We start from the raw sequence: 7500 nt of genomic DNA on the forward strand, positions 1-7500 counted from the left end.
TTAGGTTTAGGTTTAGGTTTAGGTTTAGGGTTAGGGTTAGGGTTAGGGTTAGGGTGAGGGTTGGGTTGTGTTAGGGTTAGGGTTAGGATTAGGGTTAGGGTTAGGGTTAGGGTTAGGGTTAGGGTTAGGGTTAGGGTTAGGGTTAGGGTTAGGGTTAGGGTTAGGTTAAGTTTAGGTTTAGGGTTGGGTTAGGGTTAGGGTTAGGGTCAGAGTAAGGGTCACAGTTTGGGGTAAGGGTTATGGTTAGGGTAAGTATCAGGGTCAAGGTCAGGGTTGTCACAGTTCGGGCCGTTAAGTGTCTACTCTCTTAGAAAGGTTAGGGTAAGGGTTAGGGTTAGGTTTGCATTAGGGTTAGGGTTAGGGTCAGGGTCATGGTTTGGGGTTAGGGTTAGGGTTAGGGTCAGGGTCAGGGTCCGGGTCAGTGTCAGGGTCCGGGTCCGGGTCCGGGTCCGGGTCCGGGTCCGGTTCCGGGTCCGGTTCCGGGTCCGGGTCAAGATCAGGGTTTTAACGGTTCGTGCCGTTAAGTTCCTTCACTATTAGCAAGGTTAGGGTGAGGGTGAGGGTGAGGGTGAGGGTGAGGGTGAGGGTGAGGGTGAGGGTGAGGGTGAGGGTGAGGGTGAGGGTGAGGGTGAGGGTGAGGGTGAGTGTGAGGGTGAGGGTCAGAGTCAGGGTCAGGGTCAGGGTCAGGGTTAAGTGCCTACACTCTTGATCCCTTCCTGAAGGGATATGTTATCTTATACAGCGAGACACCACTAGACCGGAATCAACGGAGTCTGCAGTGGCCCAGATTGCATGATGTGTAACTAGCTCTAAATGGAATTAATCCTGCACATGTTAGTGTTAGTGTTAGTGTTAGTGTTAGTGTTAGTGTTGTGTTAGTGTTAGTGTTAGGGTTAGTGTTAGGGTAAGGGTTAGGGTTAGGGTTAGGGTTAGGGTTAGGGTTAGGGTTAGGGTTAAGGTTTAGGTTTAAGGTTAAGGTTAGGGTTAGGGTTAGGGTTGAAGTAGGGTTACGGTTAGGGTTAGGGTTTAGGATAAGGTTAGGGTTAGGGTTTAGAGTTAAGGTTAGGTTAGGCTTAGGGTTGAATTAAGGTTAGGGTTAGGGTTAGGGTTAAGGTTTAGGGATAAGGTTAGGGTTAGGGTTCAGGGTTAGGTTGAATTAGGGTTAGGTTAGGGTTAGGGTTAGGGTTAGGGTTAGGTAGTGTTAGTGTTTGGGTTAGGGTTAGGTTTAGGGTTAGGGTTAGGGTTAGGTTAGGGTTAGGGTTAGGGTTAGGGTTAGGGTTAGTGGTTAGTGTTAGGGGTAGGGGTAGGGTTAGGGTTAGGTTTAGGGTTAGGGATAGGTTTAGGGTCAGGGCCAAGATCAGGTTGTCGCGGTCGTACTGTAAAGTGAGTACACTCTAGAAAGGTGAGGTTAGTGTTCGTGTTCGTGTTCGTGTTAGTGTTAGTATTAGGGTTAGTGTTAGGGTAAGGGTTAGGGTTAGGGTTAGGGTTAGGGGTTAGGGTTAGGGTTAGGGTTAGGGTTCAGTGTAAGGGTTAGGGTTAGGGTTTGGTTAGGTTAGGGTTCAGGGTTAAGTTTAAGGTTAAGTTAAGTTTAGGGTTTAGAGTTAAGGTTAGGGCTTAGGCTTAGAGTTGAATTAGGGTTAGGGTTAGGCTTAGGGTTAAGGTTTGAGGGATAAGGTTAGGGTTAGGGTTAGGGTTAGGGTTAGGGTTAGGGTTAGGGTTAGGGTTAGGGTCAGGGTAGGGATAAGGTTAGGGTCAGGGTGTCAGCTCTTGACCCAAAGAACCAGAAATCACCACAGAGACAATTAGATTCCAAACAGATGCCTTTTACTGGTCAAATAGGCAATGCAGTGTATTGAGAATAAGATGACAGCTATGAGTTGTCTTGCTCGTTAGTTGGAAATATAAGGCAGAGAAACGGCGGGAGATTACAAAGCATAAACAGAGCATTATTTCCCAGGAGTGGCGTTCCCAGGCTTTGGTATGTGGAGCCGTCCTTGAAGTCTGTACGGTTCAGCAAAGGAACGAAAGGAAACACTCTAAACCGAGATAACAGCCTGACATCCTGCTCCCCTTAAGGCCCCCTCCCATCTGCAAGGGGCTGGTCTGTCTGGGTAGGTATTGTGAAGGCGTTGACGAGTTTGGGGGCGGAGACATCCCGTGCGCGAACCCATTCGTCATAGGCAGGGGGAAGTGTTTCCAGCGGATCAGGTATTGCAAGGCCCCATGGTGTATGCGGGAATCCAGGATTTTGGAGACTTCGAAATGTTCTTCTCCCCCCACCCATTATGGCTGTTCAGGAGGCGGCTCTGGGTGCCATTGCGGGGAAGCAACATGGGGTTTTAGAAGGCTGATATGGAAAAAGGGGTGCACACGCCTCAGGGTTTTGGGGAGAGACAATTCCACCGTGACAGGATTTATGATGCGAATGATGGAAATGGGCCAATGTACTTAGCATTGAGCTTATGGCATGGACGGGTGGAACAAGGTTCTTGGTGGAAAGGTATACCAGGTTACCACTTGCAGGTCCCCACCGGGGGAACGATGCTTGTCAGCCTGCACCTTGTTTTTGCGCTTTGCTCGGTCAAGGTTGCTAACCAGCCAGGGCCATGTGGTATGGAGTGTGTGTGCCCAAGAGGCAATGTCGGCATCCCCCTCCCCTCCAAACCTTCTATTGGGGTGATAGGACCGAAGTCCTGTCTATACCACCGCATAAAACGGGCTGAAACCTGTGGACTGATGTACAGCATTATTGTAAGCATATTCCGCAAAAGGCAACAGTTCTACCCAGTCATCTTGGTGGTAATTGACATAACAGCGCAAATAACATTCAAGTACAGCATTAACACGTTCGGTTTAACCATCCGTTTGGGGATGGTATGCACTAGACAATCCCTGCTCCACCCCCACCAATTTGAGAAAAGCTTTCCAAAACTTAGCAACGAAACTACTTCCGCGGTCGCAGATTATCTTGCGCGGAAACGAATGTAGTCTAAAGACATGTGACACGAAGAGGCAGGCCAACTTCTGAGCGGAGGGATCCCCGCACATGAACCAAATGTATTTGCTTTGAAAATAAGTCAGTCATAACCCATAATACAGTTTTCCCCCCGCTGAGAGGGAGATCCATCATAAAATCCATAGCAATCACTTCCCAGTGTTTGCTGGGTTTTTCAAGTGGTTGCAGTAGTCCTGGGGGCTTGCCTTGAGATCGTTTGACTGTGGCGCAAACAGGACAGCTGCGAATAAAAGAGTCAATGTCAGAACGCATTCCCCCCCACCAAGAATTGTCTGCGCAACAGGTGAAGGGTCTGTAGGAACCCAAGGTGTCCAGCTGTCTTTACTCCATGAGCCAAGTGTAAGACGTCTTTTCGGAACGCTTTGGGCACATACAATTTCGAGTCTTTGTACCAGAGCCTCCTTGTTCGATTACACCAGGAGGCAGGGTTTGATCAGAGTGTTCCATAAGGCATTGTTCCCGACGGGACTTTAAGAAAGATTCGGAGACGGGAACCCCCCCTTGTTTACAGTGGCAGTAGGAGCAGTTATGGGGTTGACGAGGGCAAGCGCTTACGTGCGGTGGTGCGTAGACTGCAGGCGGCTGGGCGGCCGGTAGGGTTGAGGAGTTTGCACGCCGGTGACTGTGTGCTTTCGCTGGGGCAGCGTTTGGGATCAAGTTTGTACAGCCAGTACGGGCAGGCTTCTCTTTGTGCGGCGTAAATAAAGAGTTTGTTGGCCGATCGAGTTTCGCCGGGTATTGAGGCAACCGGGAGAGAGCATCTGCGAGAACGTTTTGTTTTCCTGGGACATGCTTCAGGACAAAACGAAACTGAGCAAAGAATTCCCCCAACGCTGTTGTTTCGCGGATAATTTATGGGTTCCTGTGAGGGCGGCTAGATTATTGTGATCGGTCCAAACTTCGAAGGGGACTTAGACCCTTCCAGGAATTGTCGCCATAGAGTAAGTGCATGGTGAACAGCTGAGGCTTCTTTCTCCCAAATAGGCCAGTTCAATTGGGTGTGCGCAAATTTTTTTGAGAAGTAAGCGCAGGGGTGAAGGAGACTATCTGGGCCTCTTTGGAGTAGGGCCCCTCCCATAGCTACGTCGGAGGCATCGACTTGTACAATGAACATTCGATTAGGGTCTGGGTGCCATAGCACAGGTTCCGATGTGAAAAGGCGTTTGAGGGCTACAAAGGCGGTCTGGCATTGATCAGTCCACAGTATCTTAGCGGAGGGTAATGTGGCAGAGTTTTCTTTACCTTTGGTTTTCAGAAGGTCGGTGATGGGCAGTGCTATTTGGGTGAAGTTAGGGATAAATCCGCTGTAGAAATTAGCAAAGCCAGAAACTGTTGTACTTGCTTGCGGTTGGAGGGAGGTGTCCAATCGAGGACGGAACGGACCTTGGCCGGGTCCATGCTAAGGCCATGGTGGGAGATTATATATCCCAAGAAAGTTATTTTGCTCTGGTGAAATTCGCATTTAGCCAGTTTTGCAAAGAGTTGGTGGTTGCGTAGGCGGTGTAGAAGTTCTCGGACCAATGCGACGTGCTCGTCCATGGTTTTTGAATAAATAAGAATGTCATCCAAATAAACTACCACCCGCGGTACAGTAAATCTTGAAGGATTTCGTTGATGAGTTGCATGAAGACCCCCGGGCTCCTTTTAACCCGAAGGGCATCACAAGGAATTCAAACATTCCAAAACAGCTAGAGAAGGCAGTGAGGGGTTCGTCCCCCTCACGGATACGGATGCGCTAGTAGGCTTCTACTAGGTCCAATTTAGAGAAAATACGTCCCTCTTGCAGTTGTCCCAAAATATCTGATATTAGCGGTATAGGATAGGCGTTGGCTTGAGTAACGGAAGTCAATGCAGAGGCGTAGGTCGCCCTCCTTTTTTCGGACGAAAAACGCGGGGGCTGAGTTGGGAGCATTCGATGGGCAAGGTTTTTGTCCAAAAAGTCCCGTAGTACAGTGCGCTCGGAAGTGCTCATAGGTAAATTTTACTCTTGGTTAATGTGCCGTCCTTCACCACTTCAATTGCACAGTCAGTGGCCCGGTGGGGGGGGTAAGGCATCACATTCTTTAATGTTAAAGACATCTGCAAAGTCCTGGTATACAGCAGGGAGGGATGGCGGTGATGGGACATCAGAGATTAATGCCGAAGCGGGTGGAGACAGCAGCGCAACTTGCTGTCGGTGCTGGTCGCATTTGGGGTTGGCAAAGGAGATCGTGTTCGTCTCCCAGTCTATACTGGGACTATGACCTTTAATCCAGTTAATTCCCAGGACAACCTCAAATCGGATAGGGGCTATGGTAAAGTCTATTTGCTCCCAGTGGGAGCCAATTCCCATCGCCACCCCTATAGTGCGATGATCAACTGGGCCCCCCTTGAAATGGCTCCCATCCATTTGGGCAAATTGGACGGGGGCTGGTAAAGCCTCGGACTCGGCTTTGAGTGCTGCAAATGTGGCTTTATTTATGAGAGTGCGACTGCAACCGGAGTCAATGAGTGCCTTAACGGGTAGTTGTTGTAAAATTGCGTCCATTCATAATTACAACCTTAATAGTGTTGTAAAATTGCGTCCACATAAACGGTGGTTTCTGCTTCCTTTACTTTAGTCGTAGCTTTCGGTTTAGCAGGAGAATCTGCAGAGGTCTGTGGAGACGCTCCACTCACCACAGACCAGAGCCGTTTTTTGACAAATCAAGGGGGGATTCCAGGTTTAAAGCTGGAGAATTCCATGGGTTCTCTTCGTCAGAAGAGGGAAAGTAATCCGGGACCCGGCGGGGTCATTCGATGTAGGAAGGATGGATGAGTCTCCAGCATGAAGTGCTGAGGGTGTGGGTCTTCCCGGCGCTGCGCTGCGGGTGGCCGCGGTGCCTCTGCATTGCGGTCGTCCTCTAGCTCGGGCTGTCGTGCTGGGACGAAAGGGTTCAGGGTGGTATGGGCAGACTGCTGCAAAGTGGCCCAGTTCCCCACAAGTGAGGCAGGCACCTCTTTGGAATCGGGTTTCGCGATCCGGGGGTGGACGTGCAGGTTTCCGTGGATTGGGGGGTGGTGCCTTGGGCTGGGGTTTTTGGACGCTTTTCTCCTTGTGTTTTTGGCGAACAAGGGAAATAAAGCGCCGGCGGCTTTCTACCTCTTCGGCTAATAGAATCCAATCCTCGAGGGTGTCGGGATCACCCCGCATGTACGACCAGTTCAGAATGTCAGGGTGTAAGGCTTCCCTGAAATGGTGAATTAGGGTGGCTTCGGGCCAGCCCACAATTTTGCTTGCCAGTCTTTGAAATTCATCGGCAAATTCTCGAACTGGAGTAGAGCCCTGTCTTAGTTGTAGAAGCTCCGCTTTGGCTCGTTCCCCCAGAAAGGGGTCGTCAAACCTCCTACGTAAGGCAGTCATGAAATTGTTGAGGGAACAGATAGAGCGGGAGCGGGGTGTCGAATTGGAGGACCATCCAGTCGGCTGCTTTACCCATCAAAAGGGAAGCCACATAGCGAACCCGGCTGTCCTCTGTAGGGAAGAGTTGTCCTTGTTCTCGCATATAGCTGTCCACTTGATGCAAGAAACAGGGTAGGGTTTCGAGAGATCCATCGTACGTAGTTTTCACTTTGAGTTGTTTCCAAGGACCGGGCATAGTTGACCCGGTTGCACGGGTGCCCCAGGTGCAGGTAAAACGGGACCTCCGGGAGGCGGAGGTTTCACAGGCACAATAGCGTGTGGCTGGACTGGCACCCCCTGACCCGGGCTGTGCCTGGGCTGTCAGAGCCTGCTGTAACTGCCTGTTGTCCTGAAGCACACGTTCCATTAGCTCCTGGAGTTGATCAACATGGCCAGATAGCTCCCGATTTTGAGCTCGTAACAGGTGAACGTCCTCTCCTGGGCCACCTGTACGATGAGGTTTACTTGTCCTAAAACTTGTGGCCCATTGAGAACTGTCCTCATATAAGTCCTCTTCCTCAGACTCCCCGGAGTCTTGGCGTCATTCCGCGAGCGGCGTGCGCGTTGGGTCGTGCGCGACGGGGCAAATACTGGGGAAAAAGACAGATCCAACGGAGGACCGCTCCTTACGGTGTCCTTGGGGCGACCGCCTGTCCGCACCCGATCCGCAGCCAACTGTAGCTCTTTATCCCTTGCGGCTTGAGCCTCAGCTTCCGCCTTTGCCGCTTCAGCAGCTTCTTTATCCGCGAGAACTTTTGCGCTTTCAAGTCTCAGTGCTGCAGCTGCGGTAACGTGCAGTAAAAGTTCCGTTTCCAGGAGTGTGAGTAGGGGGCCGGGTTCCCCACCTAGCAATGGTTGTACTTGGTTCGCAATCGCCGGTGCATCTGCCCCAAACATTGAGGCCAAACGTTGAGCCAAGGTGGCTACCCTGGTATCCTTTGTACAATCTGCAAAGAGGAGAGCCGTATGGATAGCGACCCGCTTGGCTTCAGCTTGACAGCTAGCTGCATCGGGTACCAAAGACACATCTGCTGTTGTGGCTCCCGCCATGGTAGCTTTCCCC

Source organism: Euleptes europaea, chromosome 19 (genome assembly GCF_029931775.1).
Source record: "Euleptes europaea isolate rEulEur1 chromosome 19, rEulEur1.hap1, whole genome shotgun sequence".
Taxonomy (NCBI): domain Eukaryota; kingdom Metazoa; phylum Chordata; class Lepidosauria; order Squamata; family Sphaerodactylidae; genus Euleptes; species Euleptes europaea.